Source organism: Cervus canadensis, chromosome 10, assembly GCF_019320065.1.
Source record: "Cervus canadensis isolate Bull #8, Minnesota chromosome 10, ASM1932006v1, whole genome shotgun sequence".
Taxonomy (NCBI): domain Eukaryota; kingdom Metazoa; phylum Chordata; class Mammalia; order Artiodactyla; family Cervidae; genus Cervus; species Cervus canadensis.
In genome coordinates, this window is record NC_057395.1 from 23,579,285 (window position 1) to 23,604,383 (window position 25,099).

The 25,099-nt window shown below is 38.3% G+C and overlaps 1 protein-coding gene across 2 annotated transcripts in view; it reads left to right on the forward strand.

The window, feature by feature from the left end:
- PLXDC2 (plexin domain containing 2) overlaps positions 1 to 25,099 on the forward strand; it is a 429,365-nt gene that overhangs the window by 108,919 nt on the left and 295,347 nt on the right. The gene's annotated exons all lie outside the window — the stretch shown is intronic.

The following is a 25,099-nucleotide window of genomic DNA, read 5'->3' on the forward strand; positions in this document are numbered from 1 at the left end:
AATTGAACCCATGCCTCATGCCTTCGCATGCGGGTTCTTTACCTGCTGAGCCACCGGGGAAGCCCATGTATTTCATAGTACAATGGCTAAAATTCAGGATGTAGCTTGAGAACTTTTCAAAAGAGAAGGAAGCAGCAGCAGAGAATGAAGTCCCGCCCACAAGTTGTATATTTAGCCACTGAATAATCTGGATTTAACCCTGCTTGGCTGCTTGCTTATGTAATGGGGCATTTTTCTTGCTATAGGAGTTTTATAACAACAGGACATTGTTTGATGTAAGCATGTATCTTTACCCTAATTGCTGCTGAGTTTAAGTGTCTTTCTATTGTTCTGTACAATCTCTTTAGGTCTCCGAGAATATTCTCAGCTTCTAATGCTAAGGATTTCTCTGTCTTTACAATCTTTCTTTCAGAAACAAGGTAGATGACAGAGCTCTCACTTCTGCCCTCTGCCAGGGTGAAAGTATTTTAATGGGGCAGCCATTATGTAAGATCTATTTCACAGAGTAGTTGAGCACATAAGCATTGCCATATGCTATGGGCATAGTTTTGCTGGTCAAGATCTATTAAAGCAAAAAAAGAAAAAATTGCTGTACTTTGTAAAATAGTAGACCAAGCAAAGCTCCCTGTGCCGCTGGGCTTTCTTCCTATTCTTTTCTATCTTCCTGTCTCCCTTGTACAGTACCAGTCATCTGAAGAAATTCTTAAAATAGGAGAAGTATTCTCTTGTCCTTTTAGACCTGTGAAATCCAATCGACCCATCCGAAGAAAATGAGTTATTTCAGTGGCTTGTTTACTTGGAAGAGCAGATGGTCATAAAGGTGATTTGTGTTTCTTTATGGAGGAGATAGACTTCTGCTGAGCATTGTTTACTAGAAAGATCATTTGCCACATTTGATAGAATGTGGTCTTTGTACCTTAAAGTAGCTGGCCATCAATTCTTGCCACTTTCCTCTAAAAAGTTATGGGCTATTTTTAACTTCCTGGTAGCTGTTATGCAGAAGTAGCTACATGGTAAATTTGATAATGATTGAAGGATTTTAGATTATAATTGCAAGATAAATATCTGTAACATCCTTATAAACCAGGAATTGGTCTGATATACTTTCTTGGAGGTGTAGTATTTCTTTTTTTTTTCAGATAAAATTGCTTTAGAGGGATTTTATTGTGGCCTGGTAATAATAAATATTCTCTAGAGAAATAGAGAAATGATGGTATAGTTCGACTAAGAAGCTGTCGCATCTCATTGGCTGATACATTTTAAAGACATGGAAATAAGGTCCAGAATAAGAAACTGTCTTTTCTCCAACTTCTGACATGAAAGCCTTTAGAATATATATTAATTTGCATGGATATGCCACATATTTTAGATTTGAAATACGTATTTTTTTACTTGTTAACTTCTGTATTCAGTAATTTTTCTTGGAAGAAACCATTCAGATTGGTGCATGTCATAGTGAACTTTATATTAATATTGCTGTTCAGATACATGAATATTTGTGGTCTTATTTGTCCTTTTAGGTCTTCCTCTGCCTACTTACTGACTGTACTGAGAGGCTCATCATTGAGGAGATTGTCTTTCTGTCAGTGTCCATGTGGCCAAAAAGAGAGTCTGATGAAACTATTTAAAAAATCTTGTTGTGTTTGTAGCAGAGCGGAGTCATGCAGCCATGCTGGTGATTAGGCATTATCCCCATCCTGTAAACCTTCAATTTGTTTGGAAATGAATGCCATGTTGGCAACACTCACCAACTGTCAGCCTTGCCAAGGCCATGCTGGCCTGGATTCAGTTCTCTTGGCCTGGGTGTCTTATTTTTCGCTGTGCAGTCCTGATGGAGCTGGGGGATAGCTTTTAGCTTTGTGGCACTAGTGACATCCTTAGCTGTGAGCAGTTTGTATGTGACTTGACTTGTCTTCAGGTTCATCTGACCTGCAAAGGCCTCCACAGTCTGTTCATGTCATCCTGCCTGTCCTTCATAAGTGCACCAAGATGCTTCAAGTAAATTCATTTGGATTTTTCTTTGGTTTGTTTTATTTTTATTTTTCTTCTATTTTGAATATATATATATATATTAATTTTTACATTGTTATGTTGATTTCTGCCCTACAAGAATACAGATCAGCCATGATTATACAAACATCCCTTCCCTCCTTTGCCTCCCTCCCCTCCCCCCACCCCACCCCCCAGGTCATCAAGAGCTCCAGACTGGGCTCCCTATGCTACACAGCAACTTCTCACCAGCTAATCCATCTTACATCTAATAGTATATATGTTGATGCTACTTTCTCCATTCGTCCCATTCTTCCCCTCAATTGCCTCTTGATATTGGTAAATTAACTGTCTTGTGGAGGGAGAAAAGCCTACATCTAACCCCAACAAAGTGCTTCCAGTTGATGTGACAGAGCCTAAAATTCACTCCAATCAGATATGAAAGATTTATATCATCCTCTACCCTGTTGAGTTGAAAAGAGTTTCCAGAGGACTGGAAAAGTATTTTCACACAAGCTTTCAAAATCCTTTGTTATAATTTTGGACAAGACCACAGAAGAGAATCTTCATTCAAGTTGGACCTGAATGTGTCACTCAAATTTATTCCGTCCACTGATTAAGGGCGTGGATGGCTCAGGCAGACTGCTTTCAACTTTGAAAAGATTGTCAACATCATCATGAATCAGTCCTGGTATGTTAGAGAATTTTCTCAAAGCAGCTCAGCTGAATCCCCTGCCTCCAATTGTCTTGTCCTTTAATTAATTCTACATACCTGCCTGAATGAGTTAACTCCTACAGTGCAGCTCTAGTAAATGTGGGGGGGGAGGGGGATGGAGGAGCCTCTCATTGCTTCTTGTTGTTCTGTTGCTAAGTCCTGTCAGACTCTTTGAGACCTCACGGACTGTAGCATGTCAGGCTTCCCTTCCCTGTCCTTCACTATCTCCTGAAGTTTGCTCAAATTTATGTCCATTCAATCGGTGATGCTATCTAACCATCTCATCCTCTGCTGCCCACTTCTCCTCCTGCCCTCAATCTTTCCCAGCATCAGGTCTTTTCCAATGAGTCAGCTCTTCTCATCAGGTGGTCAAAATATTGGAGCTTCAGCTTCAACATCAGTCCTTCCAATGAATATTCAGGACTGATTTCCTTTAGGATGGAGTGGTTTGATCTCGCAGTCCAAGGGACTCTCAAGAGTCTTCTCTAGCACCACAATTCGAAAGCATCAGTTCTTTGGCACTCCGCCTTCTTTATGATCCAACTCTTGAAACCATACATGACTCCTGGAAAAACCATAGCTTTGACTATACAGACTTTGAACCCTAGATTCATTCGTATTCACTGAGCTCCATAAGCTTTCTTTCCATCTTCAGCTTCCACTCCATTCCTTTGCACTAACCACATGTAATATCCTGTTTGTGGTCGGTAGGGTAAAGCCTATCCTGAGGGGTCCACCTCCTATTCCCCTGAGCCTGTGACTGTGTTATAGCTCATGGCTAAGGAGAAGTAAGGTTAGGAAGGCATTAAGTTGGCTAATCAGCCACCTTGAGGTGGGAAGCTTATCCTGGATTAATAGGTGTGTTCAGTGTCACTCAAGGGTCTTATAAGTGAGAGGGTCAGAAGCTGGAGAGTCAGACGGTTTGGAAGATGCTGATTAGACTTCTGGCTTGAAAGGTGAGGAAGGGGGTCATGAGGCAAGAAAGGGAAGTGATGGGACCTCCAGAAGCTGGGAAGTGCAGAGAAGCAAACAATCCCCAAGAGCTTCCAAGAGGAATGCAACTCTGGGGAAATCTTGATTTTTAGCCCAGTGGGACCATTTTGAATTTCTAGCCTCCACAACTGTTGATAATAAATTTGGTATATCAGCTCCTAAGTTAATGCTAAATTGCCGCAACAGTAAAAAGAAACTCATACAGTGTTGTATTGTGCAGTAGTTAATGAAAACCGACTCTGAACCCAGACAGCCAGGCTTGAATCCTGATGCTGACACGAGCTCTGTGTCCCTGGGCAAGTTACTTGAAGTTTTCTGCAACTTGGCTTTCTTCCCCTACTCAATGAAGTTTCAGATAACTAGATAATTATTTTCTCCAAAAAACATCTTGTGCTTTACTGCTATCATAGTTTGCTAAGGTTATACCCATAATTCTACTTGGAAAAAAAATGTACTTATTTTATTGAATCCTGTACAAATGTTCTCTCCTCCTTAAAAATTTTTGTGATCCCGTCAGGGTAATTTATGTCTTTCTCTGTTTTTTTCTTGGTGCAACTCTAACATTTTTATTTTTATCAAGTTGCAAATTTTGCTGTAGTCAAGCACTGTATTTACTTTATTTAAACTCCTTTAAAATATGGACAGGTTTTGTTCACATTTGAATCTCCCACCCCTAAGGATTTGGAAAGTACAATGCTTGTTAAAGATGTCCCTAAATCTCTGTGGAATCAGTGAGTGGGTTGCCATTTCCTTCTCCGGGGGATCTTCCCCAACATGGCACTGAGCCCACATCTCCTGCATTGGCAGGCAGATTCTTTATGACTAGGCCGCTGGAGAAACCCGAGTCTTATAAAATTAAAGGTTCCATAAGATGTTGTTGCAGTCTATACTACCCATTTTAATAAATAAATGAAATCATGTCCCCAGGAAGGGTTTTAAAATGTTCAAGGATGAAATGGCTAAATAAACTTATTCAAGCAATTCCAGTAAAATGAATTTTTAAGTTCACAACTGACAATTTGTAATATATTTTTTAAATATTAAAATTAGCACCCAGAGGTATCCTTTGCGGGATTCAAATGCTCAAAGTATTAGTATCAGGGCCTCGAGTAAGGGTAAAAATTGACAGGGATGTGTTATCTTTCCTCCTGCCCCAGCCCTCTGCTGGTACCAGTCTCAAATGCTAATGAAGGGAAAATGGAGAAAATAAACAAGGGCCTTAGTGCAAGCAAGCAGAGGATGGCATTGCAGAATGATCTTCTCTGTGTCTGGAGGAACAGAGAGAACACAATGCCCTCAGTTAAGACTGATTTTGATATTCTATTCTATTTCATACACCGTGACCAATGATTCCTACATCCACTTCTCCATTAATGACTGGAAGTTTTCTCTATAAATTATGCCTGATAATTTCAACGGAAAATTGTGGTTGCGATCAGAAAATTCTGTCCTTGTGTGCTAGTTCAATTAATGCTCTGAGTTCTGGAGAAAGAGACAGCTTAATGTGGATTCCAGCCTTGTCACTCGGGACTTTTGTGGCTTTGAGCCAAGCTTCGCCTGTCCAAACTTCTCTTTTCTTATGTAAAGCTATTAATAATAAAAGAATCTACCTTAAACATAACAGTTATTACTCTTTCAAAAATTCTGCTTTGTATATCTTTCATATTTTAAAGAATAAAGTGTCATATTACTATTTAGTAAATGAGAACACACATATAGTATATACTTAGATAGCAAAGCTAGTTTAATGTACAGAATAGATGCTCCTTTATTCATTTGTGAAGAGCCTGATTTGGGCAGGAGCATTGTCCATGTCAAAATACTAATTCTTTGTGTGTTTGAAGGCTAGTTGAAAATTTGACCTTTAATATTCAAGTGGGAAAAAATTCTGATATGCAGAAATGAAAGAATTAACAGCTATACTGACATGGTCATTTTTCCAGTGCTTGTCTGAGCTTAAGTACCTGAATATCCTCTGGGAGCACATGAGGTTAGATGCATAGAAAAACAATTAATAGGAACAGTAGGGGTAAATCAGAGATTCACCTTTAACCTCAGTTGAAGTGTGATAAATGAAATTGACGTTTCAGAGTGCTCTTAGGGGCTAAAATAATAGGTGATCCTGCTCAGTCGTGTCTCTTTTTCATCTCTATGGACTATAGCCTGCCAGGCTCCCCTGTCCATAGCATTTCCCAGGCAATAACACTGGAGTGGGTTGCCATTTCTGTCTCCAGGGGGACTTCCTGACCCATAGACTGAGCCTGTGTCTCCTGCATTGGCAGGCGGATTCTTTACCACTGAGCCACCTGGGAAGCCCAAAATAATAGGAATGGTGCTTATGAAAGTTGTTCAGTTGTATCCAACTCTTTGTGACCCCATGGACTATATAGTCCATAGAATTCTCCAGGCCAGAATACTGGAGTGGGTAGCCTTTCCCTTCTTCAGGGGATGTTCCCAGCCCAGGGATTGAACCCAGGTCTCCTGCATTGCAGGTGGATTCTTTACCAGCTTGGGCCATGGTGCTTATATTAGGATGTAAAAAGAATATCATGTCTCAATATAAACTGATTTGTGTGTGACTATCTAATAGAAAATTATAATTTAATTTGATAATGGAGAATTTTCTGTCAGTTGGACTACTTACACATTGGACTACAAAGTAGAAACTTGAAAAAAGAGTAGCTAGCATATGTGTGTATGTATGTGTGTGCATATGTGCCCTGTTGGTCATAACCTAATAACATCATTTTTTTAGAAAAACTGAGTCGTAGAAGACATATTGATCATTTTAACCATATTTAATAGGCAGACTTATTGTTATAGCCCAACTTTTCGGAACCAAAGTGACTTATTGAAGGACAAACTCTCTTTAATGTGGTATTTTCTCCCTCCCTTCATTCCTCCCCTCCTTCTTTTCTAAGAAATATTTGTTGAATGCCCCCTATATGTTAGGCAGTGGGGAAGAATGGTGATCAAACAGGCAAAAATTCTCGACCTCATGCAGTTTACTTTGTAAGATAGTAAATTAGACAAGTAAGAGACAGATAATAAACAAGACAAATAAGATAAATAGTATGTCAGGGAGTGATATGTCTCTGAAATGAATCTCCCACATCATCTGAGCTTTTTCCTCAGATCTTCAAAAGTCATTTTTCCCTAGCCATTTTATCTAAAATTTCCACCCTCTACCCCAAGTACAACTTCTTTCCCATCTCAACATATCAGATTTCTCAACCCTTTTGTCTGGATATTAGTAATATCTTGAATTTAACCTCTTATCCCCAGATAACTACAATTCTATGCCTCCCTGTGAACAACCTTGGTCTAAAGTTATGGAACTCAATTTTTTTTATTGTCTTTACTTATTCAGATACCCCCAAACAAGAAAATTGGGTGTAACACCATTCTGACATTTTCATTATGAATCTAGAAAATGAAATAGAGTCTCTCCTAAAGCTAATGAATAAATAGTTTTGAAAATAATTGAAAACATCTCAGAAACCCAAAATCTAGTTGCTGTGGCATACTCCCAGTAAAGTCTCTATTGGAATACCACACTAGTGGCTTGTAGAGGGTTTTACTATATCCATACTATAAAATAGTTGCTTCAGTACTGAATATACATGAGTGAATCCTGAATGTAAAATCAGTGTATGAACCTGAACCTTGGTTTGGTAGTTTTTAGCCAAACAATCTTGACCTGCATCAGCACCTTGGCTTCTAGATTAATTCATGCTTATAGTCACCCAGATTCATTAAGAACAAAACCCGTAACTCTGTAACTAGTTCCTTTGAAACATCCCCTTCAGAGCAAAGTATTCAGTTCAATTCAGTTCAGTCGCTCAGTCACGTCTGACTCTTTGTGACCCCATGGACTGCAGCACACCAGGCTTCGCTGTCCATCACCAACTTCTGGAGCTTGCTCAAACTCATGTCCATCAAGTCAGTGATGCCATCCAAGCATCTCATCCTCTGTTATCCCCTTCTCTTCCTGCCTTCAATCCTTCCCAGCATCAGGGTCTTTTCCAATGAGTCAGTTGTTTGCATCAGGTGGCCAAAGTATTGGAGTTTCAACTTCAGCCTCAGTCCTTCCAATGAATATTCAGGACTGATTTCCTTGAGGATTGACTGATTTGATCTCCTTGCAGTCCAAGGGACTCTGAAAAGTCTTTTCTAACACCACAGTTCAAAAGTATCAATTCTTTGGTGCTTAGCTTTCTTTATAGTCCAACTCTCACATCTATACACGACTACTGGAAAAATCATAGCTTTGACTAGACAGACCTTTGTTGGCATAAATGTTTGTTGAGAGATTGATTCATTAACAAGACTGTCAATCTTTACAGTAAAATAAGAGTCTTTGTCTGCATATTACTGTCCTTTTAAAACAAGCTCTTTCATGATTCCTTAGAAAGTTACACAACTTACAATGATAACTTCTTATAGTTTGGACTTAAGGAGTTAGTCTACTGAATTTGCTGATGCAGGATAGTTTATCCTGCCCACAAATGCTTCAGAGGTCATGATTTAAAATATTTACTTAATGTTTGTTTTCTACAAATTTAGAAATGACCAAATTTGACCAATTTTAGTCATTCTGAGAGATGAGTGGTCATTTATGTTCCTTCTACAGTCTACTGTTGTTAAATTGAAATAGAAAAGAAACAAAAACAAGTTCTTATTGATTCATCTAATTCAGGGAACTTTGAGGTCAGTACTGAAAGTACTCCCAAAACTGTACTTCCCTGGATTTTTTTTCTCCATTAAAATACTCCTAACGAAAGAGGAAGTTGAACCTAATTAAGGAAGTTGAGCTGACACTCTTAAGAAATCTGAATATAAGGTCTGACTAATAAGCTAGAGGTTTCTTTGAAGATTTATATCTTATTTTAAAATGCATGTGATTTTAAATTCATCAATAATATAGATTTTGATATTTTAAAAAATCATATTTTTTTTTCTGTCTTTGCCAAAATCATATTCTAGGTTGCTCTTATGACTTCAGGTAACCTCTGCCTCATAGTCAGCTTTTCCAGGCATTGTAGACTAGTTTGTTTGATAGTCTCTTTAGTATCAGATTTTGACTCAAATAGAAGAATTTCTGACTTACAAATGGACTTATCTAAGAACTCGAGTGTCCAAAAGATCGCTCTTGACCTACTCGAGTACTTAACCGCAGCTGTTGTTTAGACCATACAGTGAATTATGTATTAAGTCAGCCTTTCCACCAGCTGACTGGCTGCTATTTCTCAGGAAATGACACTGATTTTTTATGACCCTCACATAAGTAATGATAGTCAACCTCCTCGATTCATTCAACTTTAATTGAATAAATACAGTGTGGATTCTCCCACAGGATCTCAAAACCAAACCCAATGTTGTTCACCTAAAATTAAACAACCTTTCACTGTATGAAACTAATAGGAGTTGAAATGCAGGAAGTTCCATTTAGCAGTCAAGACCCCTAGACAATTCCAGACTTAATCAGAGCATTGCCTCCATGGTTGGTTCAGAGAATGTACAGGGAAAAATATGTTAAATATATGACATTCTGTTATGGTTGCTTGGGATGAAAGGACATGCTTGCCTGTGTACCTATCAGAAAAGCAGCAATCTTGGAAATATATTGAACTGTCAGTAAATTCTACAGAGAAATTGGCTAGTTGTCACTTTCTTTAAGTTTCTGAGACAGGGGCATATTTTAAACAGACTAACTTGTTCTTGTCTGGACTAATGGTAGTGGGCTTAAAGGCAGGTTTTCTTTTTTTGTTTGATTTGGGTGGGGGAAGTTTTAATCTTATCTCTTTTTAGTTGACTTTACATGTATAACACAGAATTCTGCAGTTTCTGTATATTTTTTTTAAAATTGAGAACTCCAGATGTTGTAGTCATCATTTTTAGACCTTATTTTATGCTACTAGTTAATTTTGCCATGTAAATTTTCTATAGTATTGGGCTGGTCAAAAAGTTCCACCCAAATGAACTTTTTTGGCAACCCAATATTTGGGAAAAGAGTAAATGATTTTACTAGGAATGATGCATAAAAACTATGTCAAATGCAATATTTATGCATTATTTATTGAACTGATTCAACGCATATTTGTTGATCATCTACTACATGTCAAGCATGTGATACTAGGCATTTAATATCCAGCAGTAGAACGGATAGTGCAAGTTTCTGCTTTATGAGGCTTGTGTTCTAGTGGGAGATAGAGGTAAATAAGCAAAGAAGTAAACCAGGTATTATTTAATGTTAAAATGCTCTGAATGAAATTGACAAGCTTAGGTGTCATAACTGTCATGGAGGAGATCTCCATTTCATAATGTGGTCAGGGAAAGTTCCTTCAGGAAAGAGCATTAGAGCCCATACCTGACAATATGAAAGTTCCAGCTTTAGCTAGAAGAAGAGGATCTAAGGCAGGTAAAGCCTTCTGTACTCTGAAGAGAAATGTCATTGGAGCTTTTATTAATAGGAGGATGAGACTGATCTTAGTTGATATCAAAGCCAGTGTTCAGCTTCTTTAGGAGCTTGGAAACCAAGGGGAGCCACTGAAAAATGTCAAGGATGTGAGATAATAACAAGATCAGATTTATAGTTTTAAATAGTTAGACTGCTGTGTAGACAATGAATTTTAGGGATATAGCAATGAGATCAGAGACCACTGCAATTGTTGTGGAAGCTCAGACCCAGGTGATGGTGATGTGGACAAGGGCTGTTGAGTGGGGAGAGGGAAGATTAGAGGCATTTGAGATTTTATCTGGGGGTAGAAGCATTAGAACTTGCTAAAGCATTCCACGTATGTGTTTGTGAGTGTGTTTGTGTGTGTGAGAGAGAGAATACATACACTCTGGGCAGTTAAGGGTGAAGAGTATGTAGAGAAATGGAGGATGAGGCAGCAGGAGAAATCGAGGAGAACTTCTATTTTTTGGTTTGAACAATAAAACAGAAGAACAGGTCTATCAAAAATACAATTCTTGTTTATAATTTGGAAAAAAAAGTTCAGACTTACAGCAGGTCGAAAAGTGTTGGCATCAGAATGGATTCTTTTGGATTTGGTTTAAAATAGAAAGATTGGAAGGGGAAAGATAGTTCAAATTTCAGTTTCAGAGCCATCAAGCTTGTATCTTTCTTGAACACTAAAATTGTTTTCCTTAAAGAGGTTTATAATCACCATGCTTTCAGTGATTGCTAGGAATGATTTAAAAATTTTTACTGTAAGTCATCCTTGATACAGAATGAAAAGAAAGTGACCTATTTCTTTTCTTTTAAATGTGACAGTGAACATTCTGTTTCACTGATGAAATGATGTTCTTCCAAGCCTTGGTGATTGTCTTTTAATTTCAAAGAGTCCAGAAAAGAAAGTGACAGCTGTTAACTTTTGGAAGTGTGAGAGGGGTGACGGAAGCGTGCATTTAAATCATGTTAAAAGCTTGACCTGAGCTGTTAGAAGTTTAGTAATTTATACCAAATGATATACAGTGAGCTGAAACTGATGAAAAATCAACAGGATATGTAGGCATTGGAACAGGCAGAGGTTATGAAAATAATAATGTAAAAAAAGCACACTTTCTAACACCATACACAAAAATAAACTCAAAATGGATTAAAGATCTAAATGTAAGACCGGAAACTATAAAACTCCTAGAGGAGAACATAGGCAAAACACTCTCCGACATAAATCACAGCAAGATCCTCTATGACCCACCTCCCAGAATATTGGAAATAAAAGCAAAACTAAACAAATGGGACCTAATGAAACTTAAAAGCTTTTGCACTACAAAGGAAACTATAAGTAAGGTGAAAAGACAGCCCTCAGATTGGGAGAAAATAATAGCAAATGAAGAAACAGACAAAGGATTAATCTCAAAAATATACAAGCAACTCTTGAAGCTCAATTCCAGAAAAATAAAGACCCAATCAAAAAATGGGCCAAAGAACTAAACAGACATTTCTCCAAAGAAGACATACAGATGGCTAACAAACACATGAAAAGATGCTCAACATCACTCATTATCAGAGAAATGCAAATCAAAACCACAATGAGGTACCATTACACGCCAGTCAGGATGGCTGCTATCCAAAAGTCTACAAAGCAATAAATGCTGGAGAGGGTGTGGAGAAAAGGGAACCCTCTTACACTGTTGGTGGGAATGCAAACTAGTACAGCCACTATGGAAAACAGTGTGGAGATTCCTTAAAAAACTGGAAATAGAACTGCCATATGACCCAGCAATCCCACTGCTGGGCATACACACTGAGGAAACCAGATCTGAAAGAGACACGTGCACCCCAATGTTCATTGCAGCACTGTTTATAATAGCCAGGACATGGAAGCAACCTAGATGCCCATCAGCAAATGAATGGATAAAGAAGCTTTGGTACATATACACCATGGAATATTACTCAGCCGTTAAAAAGAATTCATTTGAACCAGTTCTAATGAGATGGATGAAACTGGAGCCCATTATACAGAGTGAAGTAAGCCAGAAAGATAAAGACCATTACAGCATACTAACACATATATATGGAATTTAGAAAGATGGTAATGATAACCCTATATGCAAAACAGAAAAAGAGACACAGATGTACAGAACAGACTTTTGGACTCTGTGGGAGAAGGCGAGGGTGGGATGTTTCGAAAAGAACAGCATGTATATTATCTATGGTGAAACAGATCACCAGCCCAGGTGGGATGCATGAGACAAGTGCTCGAACCTGGTGCACTGGGAAGACCCAGAGGAATCGGGTGGAGAGGGAGGTGGGAGGGGGGATCGGGATGGGGAATGCGTGTAAATCTATTGCTGATTCATGTCAATGTATGACAAAACCCACTGAAAAAAATAAATAAATTAATTAAAAAAAAAAAAAAAGCACAATTGACTTAGTTAAGCAAAATGTATGGGCTTATCTTTTAAAGCAATTTCTTTGAAGGTACTTAGAAAAAGTAGATCAAGCCTTGCATATTGACTGACTTTTTCTGTCAGCTCATTTCACACTATTTCCTGAGGACAAAATTTTTATCCTTTATTATTCTTACTAACATTTTGAATGAAAATCTCCTCTAAGCCAATCTTTACCAATAGACAGCTAAAGTAATCATTGTACATGCCATCTGAAGGAAAAACTCAGGAGAAAGCACCTCACATTCTATATCCATTCAGATATTTCACAGGATTTCCATTTCATAGAATGGAATAATTTGTTATCTACATCTGACATTTGATTTTTGCTGATCCCTATGTATTCTGTCTTATCTATTTAGGACTTCATTGGAGAGAACAAAAATACAGCTTTAATTCCATTTACACAGTATAACCTCATTTACTTGAATTTATTTTATTTTTACTTCAATTAAATTAATGTAGAATGACTAGAAAACTATTGCCTGGGAATCCTCAGGTAATTTACATATTGATGTATTGATTTTTCTGAGTTAACATGCTATTTAATGCAGATTGCTTTCATAGTGAACAAGTAGGCATAAAGGTATAAGCTGTTCATATTGAAAAATGGATATAAGTTTGAAAAATATTTTTCTGTCATAACTTAAGCAGTCAGAAAACTCTCAGGATGGTTTTGGGTCTGCTTAAGGGCTAGTCACTTAAGGGATATCTTAAGAGGATGAAATTAAAAGATACTTGCTCCTTGGAAGAAAAGCTATGGCAAACCTAGACAGCATATTAAAAGACAGAGACATCACTTTACTGACAAAGGTCAATATAGTCAAAACTATGGTTTTCCCAGTAGTCATGTACAGATGGTGAGAGTTGAACCATAAAGAAGGCTGAGTGCCAAAGAATTGATGCCTTCGAACTGTGGTGCTAGAGAAGACTCGAGAGTCTCTTGAATAGCAAGGAGATCCAACCAGTCAGTCCTAAAGGAAATCAACCCTGATGATTCATTGGAAGGACTGATGCTGAAGCTCCAATATTTTGGCCACATGATGTGAAGAGCCAACTCGTTGGAAAAGACCTTGATGCTGGGAAAGATTGAAGGTAGGAGGAGAAGGGGATGACAGAGGACAAGATGGTTGGATGGCATCACCGACTCAATGGACATGAGCAAGCTCTGGGAGATGGTGAAGGACAGGGAAGACTGGCGTGCTGCAGTCCAAGGGATTGCAAAGAGATGGACATGACTGAGCAGTGGCATGACAACAGCGCTCCATCCCTGTCCTGTACACTTCCTTCAGGACACTTCTCCTAAAGTGGATGTGGGAATTATGTTGTTGCTCAAAACTCTCTACCCTAACAAACCCAGATGGGGACTACAAGTGGCCTTCTCCATACTAATCTTCTATAATTGTTTCTTGTTCTGTCCTTCCTTGATCTCCTACCAAACTGAACTACAGTTGACCCTTAAACAACACGAGCTTGAACAGCTTGAACAAGTGGTTCCACTTGTATGTGGATTTTTTTCACTAGTGATCAGTGGTTGGTTAAATACATGGATTCAGACATGCAGTATGTAGGAACCATGTATAGAGAGGATCTGCTATAAATTATAGGAGGATTTTCCAGTGTGTGGAGGGTTGGTACCTCCAACACTGCAAGGGTCAATGTACTTCCCCCCTCCCTGAAAACATTCCCTACCCCATTCCCAGGAAATTCCTAGATCCTCTCCATCTTGTAGTACACATCTTGCTTCTCCCACCACTGGGATCCAAGGTTGCTGTTTAGTTGCTAAGTTATGTCTGACTCTTTTGCAGCCCCGTGGACTATTTCCTGCCAGGTTCCTCTGTCCATGGGATTTCCCAGGCAAGAATACTGGAGGGGGGTGCCATTTCCTGCTCCAGGGGATATTCTCACCGCAGGGATCTAACCCTCATCTCCTTCAGTGGCAGGCAGGTTCTTTACCACAGAATCACCTGGAAAGCCCCATTTTTTATATACTGTGATTAATAGGATACATAAAATAATTTATCTCATTTCTTTTACCTTTAAATGTATCTCTTAGAAGATATATAGTTGCATATATAGCTCCCACTTCATTATTTATTTCTATATCTATTTGTTTCAATATTATTTATATCTGTCTCTGTTTCTTTTCTGGAATCTGTATCAACATTGCTCAATGAAGACGTCAGCTGTCAAACCCATTGAGAATTTACTAATTCAAACTTGAGAATTTACTAATTGCTGACTGATAACAGTTAGCTAGCTTATTACCTAGATTCATAGGTAAATGGGTAAATGAATAAATTTATGGACCGAAAGACTAAAAGATGAATGACAGTACGGGTTGTGTTTGTCTCACACTTATCTATCCATCTTATCTAGCACATTCTCTGCCAATTATATATGAGCCCTTTATACATGTGTCCTACATACTATTATAGAATTACCTCCAATTTTTTTATTGGTTTAGTCCTAGTGTATAGAACTACCTTAATTTTATAATGTCTATCTGAAATAGAGGACTTCATGCAATGGAGAAACAGTGGATTCTGATAAAGGGAGTTGGGAAATTTACTTGCCCCAGATGCAGAAAGATGACTTTCTGGCTGTTCTTAAGAGCATTCACTGCTCCCGTTTTCACATGAAATCAATAGATAGTTTGGTAAGCTATGCTTTCAGGTGATTAAATTAAAGTAGCCAGCCAATCAGCAGTTCCTAGGTCCCTTCTGTCTTAAAGGACTCGGTGAATCCTCCATGAAGTCTCAAAAACAAAACCAGCTGAAACAAAAATGCATTCTGCATGGCTTCTGCTTGCACTCCATTATATGATACTCAGTCTTCCAAATATGAATGTATTCTTCAATTTTAAGTATCCTTCAGCAGTTTTCTTCTTGACTTTCCTGTCTTCTATCCTCAGTAATGAACTCTTTTCTGCTGTGGAAATGCCCTCTCTCTAAAAAGGCCAAGTCACATTGCTATGAAAGGGTAAAAGTTTGCATTCTTTTTCTCCATCACACTTATTTGAAAGATAAATGGAGTGTGTAGGTCTCCTGGGTTGTCTTTCAAGCTCAGAATTTTATTCTAAGGATATTTTGATAACAGAACTCACAGTACATACTAGAGGAAAGTGTGCATTTGAAAAATACTCAAAATCCAGGGACTGTACAATCATGAAAATGATAAAAAGATTTATCATCGGATACCTAATGAAAAGCAGCACATGTGTGGTACGGGTGGTTGACACGTCAGGGTAATGGCAAGATTCTGTGTCACGTAGCACATTTTGAGGATATCTAGATCAACAGGGGCTTCCCAGGTGGCATTAGTGGTAAAGAACCTGCCTGCAAATGCAGGAGACAAAGGAGATGTGGGTTCAGTCCCTGGGTGGGGAAGATCCCTTGAAGGAGGGCCTGGCAACCCACTCCAGTATTCTAGCCTGGAGAATCTCCTAGACAGAGGAACCTAGCAGGCTGTAGTCCATGGAGTCGCAAAGAGTCAGACAGGACTGAAGCGACTTAGCATGCAAATGCACATACTGACATATGATTTCAGTAGAAGTCAGATTTTTGTTAAAAGTTTACAGTTATCCCCATTTTATAGTATAAATACTGAGAACTTCAGAAATATTAGCAATTAAGAAGTCCTTCTGGGAACCTCTATTTAATTAAAGAGTAATTTTAGATACCTACTCTTTGGACACTTATGTAATTTGTAAAATGTCAACGTAAATGTGTCTCATTTCTTACAAAGCAACTCAATTTGTGAAAATGAACAATTTGGAAATTTTACAAGTTGTGACAAAGATATATATGCTTACTGAAAAACTGGGGCTTAAGGAGTTTGCAAGCAAGCTCACACCAATTTAGTTCCTGTCTCTAATTCTTGTCTTCAAACTAGGACAGTGTGGAAATTAATTTTAGAGCAGAGAGAGTATTCTGCTGATGTGTGTCACATTTTAAAAGGCATATTGATCTCTTTACAGTTTTTTTGTGGACTATAGGCATGGTAAATGCTCACTGTAAGAATGTGAAATATAGAAAGTTTGACACACAAATAAAAAGAATTGCACATTTGACCCACAGTGTTAGCCACTTTAATATTTTCATACACAAATTTCCAGCAGCTTTTCATTCTTACATACATTTAGATTACATGTATATAATATTACAAGAAACTTGCATCAATTGCAGAAGTTTTTGATTCAATAATATGCTGGAAATATCGGCTTTCCATGTTAGCACATGGGATTACCTCTTTTATGGCAGCATAGTGTTGCATGAAGTTATTGCATCATAATATATGTAACCAAACCCCTAATGATGAACATGTCGATATTTCCCAATTTTTGATTTGAGTGACACTGAAGTGAAGTTACTTGCACTCTTCTCTTTCTGCCCTGATCTGATTGGTTCTTCAGTAAAATTTCTACATATGACCTTGGTGGAACAAGGGTATATAGATATTAATACATGTTACCAAATTGTCTTCAGAAAAGTTGTACTTGTTTATATTCTGTTTTCATATTCCCTAGCAATACAAATCTAATTTTTGCAAATCTAGTTATTGGGACAATGAGATTTATTTTTTAGAGTTCAAGTTATATGCAATATTGGTACCTATTTTTATATTGGGTGATGCCAGAAAGGCTAGCAGATACACATACTGTTTTCTCATTGTGATTTCCTGGTGATCAAATATTTAGACTGTTCCTTTGAACTTATCTGACTTAGATCAGCATGTTCTTGTAAATTCAGCTCTTAACTAGAAACTTAACTTGTTTTTCTTTAGATCTAATATTTTCTTGGGTTAACACATGTTCCTGAAAATGAAAAATGTACATTTTTCTATGTACATTTGCTGCTATTTCATATGAGAAAGACCAGATGAAGTTAATCATCTATTTCTTTACTATCTCAGACTATAATCAAGCTTGATTTTATAGTGATAAGATTCCTGTTGTACAATTACTATCTAAGAGAGACACAAATGACTAATTTCATGACTTTGTTTATACTTACACTGTTGTGGAAAGTAAATGTTTGACCCTTCTCTGAACCAAGATAAAGTTCTGGGTCACTCTTTATGTGCTTGATTCAATAACTGATAAAACCTACAGATCTAAAACAAATCATTGTAACCTATTAGCTATACTGTTCCATGACATTTAAACACATGAGCTAGAATTGAAAAACCAACATCTTTGTCTGTTCAGTAAAGTGTCTGATAAAGCCAAGTATCTCTGTAAGCAGTTCTGTCTTTCTAAAATTAGTTGGAATTGTCAATGAAATATAATTGGCCAGGGCATTTGGGATTTAGCACATCTTCTCCAAGGCCGTGATGAAGCCCAATACTTGCAGTCCATTCCATAGCTGCCTTCGTTGATGTTGTTCAGAATTAGTTTGTGGAGATTTTTTTTTTTAAATGAGGTACAAGGAGAGAATAGATCATCTCAAAAAACTGTGTTTAATCCTAGACTAGATAAGCCTCATGTAAGTTTCTTTTTCTTTTTTTGCTATTGTTGTTGTTCCTCAAATTAAATTCCCAAACTGGCATAAACCTCGTTCCCAGAAAAGTAAGTGGAGCAGTTAGCCAGACTGTCAAGGCATATCATCTTGTGGTCAACAAAGGAAATTTTGAACTCGTTTCTGTGGCCTGTTGCAGACAGGCTTCTGACTGAAGTAGAAATAGAAAGCAGTTACTTTACTTTCTGTTATCTGAACAGAGGGAAAATAATGAACCTAAGTTTGAACCTTTGCTGTTATCCCATTGAATGCTTATTTTTCAAATGAAGAAATTTGTCCTAAGAAGTCACACAATTTAAGGATTGCCATCTCTTGATAAAAATCATCCAACTCTCCAGCCAGTGAACTCCTTTTATCTTAGAAAATGGGGATTGAATGTTTTTTTAAAGGGGTCATAAAGGGACCTGCAATGATAATCTTGGTGTTTCTGAGAAGCACATTGCTAATAAAAAAAGGGAAATAAAATCAAAGATTGTGTTACTAGAAATAATTGAAAGGAAGTCTTATCCAAATTTACTTTTTGATAAAAAGCTACTAGAGAACATTTCACCTCTGAGAGGAAAACAACTTGCCTCAGGGGAATATCTTTATAGCCATGAGTTTATATGGTTCCTTTCTTGGCAAGGACTTTGTCCAGGTTTTCATTGAATATATGGTCAGCGTGAGTTGAAGGTTCATATCTTAATTTACGAAACTTGAAAAAGTTAATACCCTTGGCACTTAAATTTAGAAGCATTCATATCTGATTATACTGCGCTGTAGAGTGACTTGCAAAGGTCTTTATTTAAATCTTTCATTCTAAACCTGGGATCTATGTATCTCTTTTTTAACATCCTCTCCTTAGGGATGCCAGATTTCTTTAGAATGTAAAATATCCAGTAAGCTAAATAGAACCTTCAGTTCAGTTCAGTTCAGTTGCTCAGTCGTGTCCGACTCTTTGCAACCCCATGAATCGCAGCATGCCAGGCCTCCCTGTCCATCACCAAATCTCGGCGTTCACTCAAACTCATGCCCATCGAGTGGGTGATGCCATCCAGCCACCTTGTCCTCTGTTGTCCCCTTCTCCTCCTGCCCCCAATCCCTCCCAGCATCAGGGTCTTTTCCAATGAGTCAACTCTTCGCATGAGGTGGCTAAAGTACTGGAGTTTCAGCTTCAGCATCAGTCCTTCCAAGGAACCCCCAGGACTGATCTCCTTTAGGATGGACTGGTTGTATCTCCTTGCAGTCCAAGGGACTCTCAAGAGTCTTCTCCAACACCACAGTCCAAAAATCAATTTTTTGGCGCTCAGCTTTCTTCACAATATCCGTTGGATCATCGAAAAAGCAAGAGAGTTCCAGAAAAAACATCTATTTCTGCTTTATTGACTATGCCTAAGTCTTCGACTGTGTGGATCACAATAAACTGTGGAAAATTCTGAAAGAGATATGAATACCAGACCACCTGACCTGCCTCTTGAGAAACCTGTATGCAGGTCAGGAAGCAACAGTTAGAACTGGACATGGAACAACAGACTGGTTCCAAATAGGAAAAGGAGTACGTCAAGGCTGTACATTGTCACCCTGCTTATTTAACTTATATGCAGAGTACATCATGAGAAATGCTGGGCTGGATGAAGCACAAACTGGAATCAAGATTGCCGGGAGAAATATCAATAACCTCAGATATGCAGATAACAACCACCCTTATGGCAGAAAGTGAAGAGGAACTAAAAAGCCTCTTGATGAAAGTGAAAGAAGAGAGTGAAAAAGTTGGCTTAAAACTTAGCATTCAGAAAACTAAGATCATGGCATCTGGTCCCATCACCTCGTGGGAAATAGATGGGGAGACAGTAGAAACAGTGTCAGACTTTATTTTTTTGGGCTCCGAAATCACTGCAGATGTTGACTGCAGCCATGAAATTAAAAGACGCTTACTCCTTGGAAGGAAAGTTATGACCAACCTAGATAGCATATTAAAAAGCAGAGACATTACTTTGCCAACAAAGATCTGTCTGGTTAAGGCTATGGTTTTTCCAGTGGTCATGTATGGATGTGAGAGTTGGACTGTGAAGAAAGCTGAGCACAAAAAAAAAAAAAAAAAAAAAAGAACATTAGGGACCTGCATATCTTGAATATCTCAGAAGTTTGTTCCACAGCTTCACCTCCAATTCTATGCCCTGTAGAAATACAGAGCTATTGTCAGGATTTCTGAAAATTTCTAGGACATTTTCTGTGTCTCTAGCTTTTAGAGTTCTACTTCTTACATATTTTCTCCATGCTGTTCTATGTAGCATAGATGTGAAAATCATCACCATCTTTGAGTCCCCACAAAGACTATTTACACAGAAACTAAAGAGTTTTCTACTATTGGGTTGGCCAAAAAGTTTGTTTGGGTTTTTTCCATAAAATGTTACAAAATACAAAGTGGAAAAATGGAACAGGGATCATCTCCATTTTTGCAGTCTTTGGGCACTCCAGCGTCGTAGTCTTTGTTAGGAGAGAGCTTCATGCTCTTCATAGCTCCTCTTTCCTTTTCCTCCCTGTTCTCTCCTCCTGTTTCTGCTCTTTTCTCCATGCAGGTAGAAAACTTCTCTCTTGATACTGTGAAACTAAATGGTATCCAGCTCCCGTGAACTTGCACTTATACCATCAAAAGCTTGTTGAGAAATTTTCCCAAGCAAACAGAGTTCCCTTCCACCCTTCAGTCAAAGAACCATGGTGCCAGGGTACACCTTTTTTTCCTCACCATGTTACAATAAAAATTTATAATAAGTCGTGACAGCCCGCAAGGTCAGTTTACAAAGGCCATGAGTAACTTATTACCCCTCAGTTGTCATTTTGCATTATCAATTGGAGTACAAGTCATCAATGTACATAGCCCACTGACCTGCAGACTAAAAAATATAACATCTATGGAGGCATAAGTGTGGCAGTTATTTTAGTGCATTAGAAAGCAGAGCAGCAGTCAGTTACTTGCCTTAAGCCGTGAGACCTCCTCTTACATTGTACACCTGTAATATCTAGGCCGTTCTGGAAGCTGCTGGTTTTAACTGTACAGCATGGGTTTATGTTTGCATTCACTTAGCTGTTGTTAGCAGAATATTCCCTGCTTGTTTTCACAACAGTTTTCTGCAGGGTTTATGGATAGTACCTCTATATTTTCTTGCACACTGTTGAAGAACCTCAAGTTACATGATTACTTTGTTGGGGTCATGGATGTGGCTGTAACTCAACAGCAGCAATGTATATGTGCTGACTCATTACTTTCAAGATCAAAATACTAGCCATTGATTGTCACCGAATGCATCGACAAAGATCATAGAAGTCTAACCAGATAGGATAGCAATGCACTGACATTCAGTGTCAGGCCACAAGTGAACTTGTATGGAGCTCTAAGCAGGTTTGAATATGTATAACTTGAACCCCCTTGTACTTGGCATCCAGTTAAGTTTTCTATGCAGGTGTGGCATTAAGGAAACCTTAGGAGAGAAGAAATATTAGCAAAACCTCATATACTCAAAGTGACAAAAATTACACTAAGATCAGAAGCACAAAGAAAGCTCAGTAGGAACCTTTTGTCTTATGATCACCAATCGTGTCTTGAGATGAGCCATGTTAATTTCCATCAAGTTACAGAGGTTTCAAAGTGAACTCTGTTAATTTGGGTGTTGTCTATATGAGTCAAATGGTGTTAATGTGCAGAGATGTTTGGTTGGCACATTAAACAGAAAGAGGTCGTGGAGGACCGATTGCTCAGAGCAGCATTTCAGTGACCTGTGAAAGGAGTCTGTCTGACTGGCTTCATCAGAGCCTGCCTTGATTTCTGAACTGAAACTGGACTGCTCTACCCTGATGCCTTTACCATGGTAGAAAGCCCCACAAAATGATGATACCTTGTCTTTTGTATCACGCCCTTGCTGAGAAGCAGTTTCCTACAACTTTAACGGATCCATTTTCTATTGTGACAATTGCCGTGTACTTGAACAGAGTAACTTGTTCTCGTTGTCACCTCTCCTATTGTTGTTTAGTCACTAAGTGCTGACTGGCTCTTTGCGATCCAGCGGACTGCAGCATGCCAGGCTCCTCCGTCCCTGGGATTTCCTTTTTCCAGAGCAAATGATACTGAACACACTGTCCTTTTTAGAATGGAAATGAGGTGTCTTTTGGTGACTGGGTATCTTTTTGTCTGTTTAAAGATGGAAAGAAATAAATCAGGATGTTCTTTGCCCGCCAAACATTTAGTAACCATTCAATAAACATAAAATTTAGTAAAAATTTTTGTACTGGAAAGACTTGCTTCAGGAAATAAAAGGATGAACCTTACAGGTCAAATCGTATTGAATTTAGAGCACTTGGGTATTCTCATGCCTGACCATTTTCCCCTGGAGAACTGACAGTGAAAGGAAATAGATTCTGGACCGTTTATTTGAAACAAGATTCTATCTAAAATAGTAATATGATAAAACATGATCAAAAGGAATTTTGAGGCAGGACCCCAAACTGAATTTTACTAAAGGCAATGGAGCCTGAGGATTTTTTGATGTGTTCAGTTAGCACCATTTCTTTAACAGATAAAGAGAGCAAAGGGAGGCTGTTCTTTTAGGAAGTGTTTACTGACCTTGACCATGGGCAGACACTGTGGAAGATAATAGTGATACAGAATACACATAATCTGTGCCTTCACATGTGCCATCTATCAGTCCATCTTTGTGTGAATTAGACTTTACCCTGATGTATCTTTTACTTCTAAACCAGAGGTTCTCAAACTTTGAGATCAGAATCACTTGCAGGGTTCTTCAAAGCATAGATCATTGAACGCTACCCATTTTCCTTTTTAAAAAAAAATTATTTATCTTTTTGTTTTTCCAGCTTCACTGAGGTATAATTAATTAACAAATGAAATTATTAGATATTTGAAGTATACATCTTGGTGGTGGTTTAATTGCTAAGTCGTGTCCGACTCTTGCAACCCCTTGGACCATAGCCTGCCAGGCTCGTCTGTCCATGGGATTCTCCAGGCAAGAATACTGGAGTGGGTTGCCATTTCCTTCTCCAGGAGATCTGCCTGACCCAGGAATTGAAACCAGGTCTTCTGCATTGCAGGCAGATTCTTTACCAATTGAGCTACAAGGGAAGTCTCTAAAGTATACATCTTGGAACTTGATATAAGTATACACTTTGAATTGAGTTATTTAATACACTCATCACCTTCATATTTACCTTCCCCGCCCCCCTCCCCTTTCAAGAACATTTAAGTTCTACTCTCTCAGCAAATTTCAATTATACAATACAGTGTTGTCAGTTATAGTTAGATTCAGTAGGTCTTGGGTGAAGCCCAAGAATTTGCATATCTAACTGGTATGTCTGGGTGATGCTTCTAGTCTGGGATCACACTTCAAGAAACACTGGTTTAAATAAAGGTCAGACACTGCTTAACTGTGAGTGAGGATGGATGTGAATATTAACCAATCATTCTTGTAATTCAGTGAATAAATGCTATCACAGGAGAATCATAGTTCTAGTAAAATTTGATGTGTGTTATGCTTTTGTGTGTCCAGTTTTACTCTGTCCCTGTGTGTCCAAAGTCACTGTAAAATGAGAAGAAAACCCTTTTACATTTTAAATGCTGTTTTTTATAATGTATTCTTCCTCTTAAAGAGCTCACCAAATTGGGCGGTTTTTGATAAGACATTCAAAAATGCTTTTTTGGTGAATGAAAGGAACACAAGCTATAGATTAAGAATCTGGATTTAAATATTGAGAAGCATAGCATCTAGCTTATCTAATTGATCCTGATGAACTGTTAATAAGCATTTGATTACATGATATTTGTATTTCATTGGAGCCGTTTTGACTTTTTCTTGTTATTTGTACTGAAGTGTCTGCAGCCATCTTTCTCTGGGAATTGATTTTTATTCCCCTCTCCTGATTTATAATGGATTATGGCTTAGGGCCCTCCTCTCACTTTCTCTGGGATACACCTTTGTCCTGGTTCTACTGTACTCTGTTAGTAACTCACTCAACACAGCAGGCTTAACAGTATTTCAGAAATAAGCTTTAGAGGGCAGGTATTCCATGCCATCCTCCTGTCCCCTGAAATCAGAAGTGACACATTCTGTTGCACTGTCAAGGGTATGATCACTTTTCATTACTGGTTGTTTTCACCTGACATGTGATGTACTCAACTCAAGGATACAGATTTCAGGAGACATGATGGGAAATACCTGGAGAGCCCTTCTGATTATCTCTGATTAGAGCCAACCTTCTTTCTTTAGGTTTTAGGTCATGTCCAGAGTCAGAAAATGAGTTTGACCACTGGGAAAGGTCTTCTTTGGGAAAGAGAAGCAGTGATTTTTCACCTTCTGCCCACATTGACAAGTAGATTCCTGTAAATGCAAAAACTGCTAATTCATTATCAAGAATATGGCAACTAGGAAAATTCTATTGCCAAAATAATAGCATTAGTTATAAGCAATAGTGTGCCAGCACTTTCCTCTTTGAGGAAAGAAAATAGGCCTGACTTGTAGCACTTGCCAATTTCCTTGGTGTAGATACTCCCACCAAGGCCACTTTTATGCTACCAAACAGATATCACTGAAAATGGTGTTGGCAAGAGATGTGCACAGTTGACTCCTGGAAGCTGGCTTCACACCACGAGAAGCTTACAGCTTTACTGTTTGTTTATTTTCAGGTGAGAGAGTGTAGCAATAGGAAGGAAGATGACCCTCAGATTTTCAATATTGTTCCTTTATGTAAGCAAAAACGTTTCAGGGTTGGACTTTTTCCAACTAGCTTCCCACTTCCACATAATGTAATAAAAGACACTCCATCTCTCATCACTGTAGAAATAACTCAGAAATTCAAAAGAAGCAATACACTAAAGAAAACTCATCACTAAAGGGAAAATAAACACACAGCATCCTAGCAGTGTCTTTGTAGTAATGCCTGTGAGCTGTGAGTTGTGTGCTGGTACTCCCACTAGCACAGTGCCTCACATTGTTGT